This window comes from Trichinella spiralis (genome assembly GCF_000181795.1).
Source record: "Trichinella spiralis strain ISS 195 chromosome Unknown Scfld4, whole genome shotgun sequence".
NCBI classification, from domain to species: Eukaryota; Metazoa; Nematoda; class Enoplea; order Trichinellida; family Trichinellidae; genus Trichinella; species Trichinella spiralis.
Window position 1 is genome coordinate 10,852,184 of NW_003526943.1, and position 729 is coordinate 10,852,912.

The following is a 729-nucleotide window of genomic DNA, read 5'->3' on the forward strand; positions in this document are numbered from 1 at the left end:
GGGGTGTGGCTGATAGGTAGGAAAAAATCGTGTTTGAACGTTTCATACAATTTCATATAAAAATACAGTCGAAACTTTAGTAAAGTGCATAAGATTTTGGCCGAAAAAAATTCCCTGTAGTTAATTAAACGGCAAAATAATGGAAAATAATGGAAAAAAGTTAAAAGTAAAATTCTTTGATTGCTATCAGGAAAGATTTTCAGAGAACAGTCTGCACAGTGAATTTGAAGCAGCTTTAACTGCTATTCTGCTTGGTGCTGTCCATCGCTGAATATTCTGATGATTAGCTAAAGGCGATTTTAATACAATAGAAAAATCAACAAGTGATATATTGTCCACAGCTGCAGTTGTCTGCTAAAACTAGGCATGGCAACTGATAATTTGTTAGCATTTAAATACTTTTCTAATTTCCGGCTAACTGTTCTCTGAAAATCTTTCTAGCTAGCAATCGAAGAATTTTATTTTCAACTTCAGAAAGTTTTTACCTCTTTCGTCAGTGTTATTATTTTCATTCTTCTGTTTCATTTAAATAAAAAATCTGCAATATTATTTACAACTTAAAAAACAAATTTATTTATATATTTGGTGTAAATTATAAACTTTCTATTTTTTACATCTGAACGAAACCGACTAGGGGCGTTGGGTTGAACGCTTAAAATTGCCCTTCTGTTTTTCAATTTCCACCTTGGCAAACCTTTTTAATGTATAATTTTTAAATGGATAACGAAA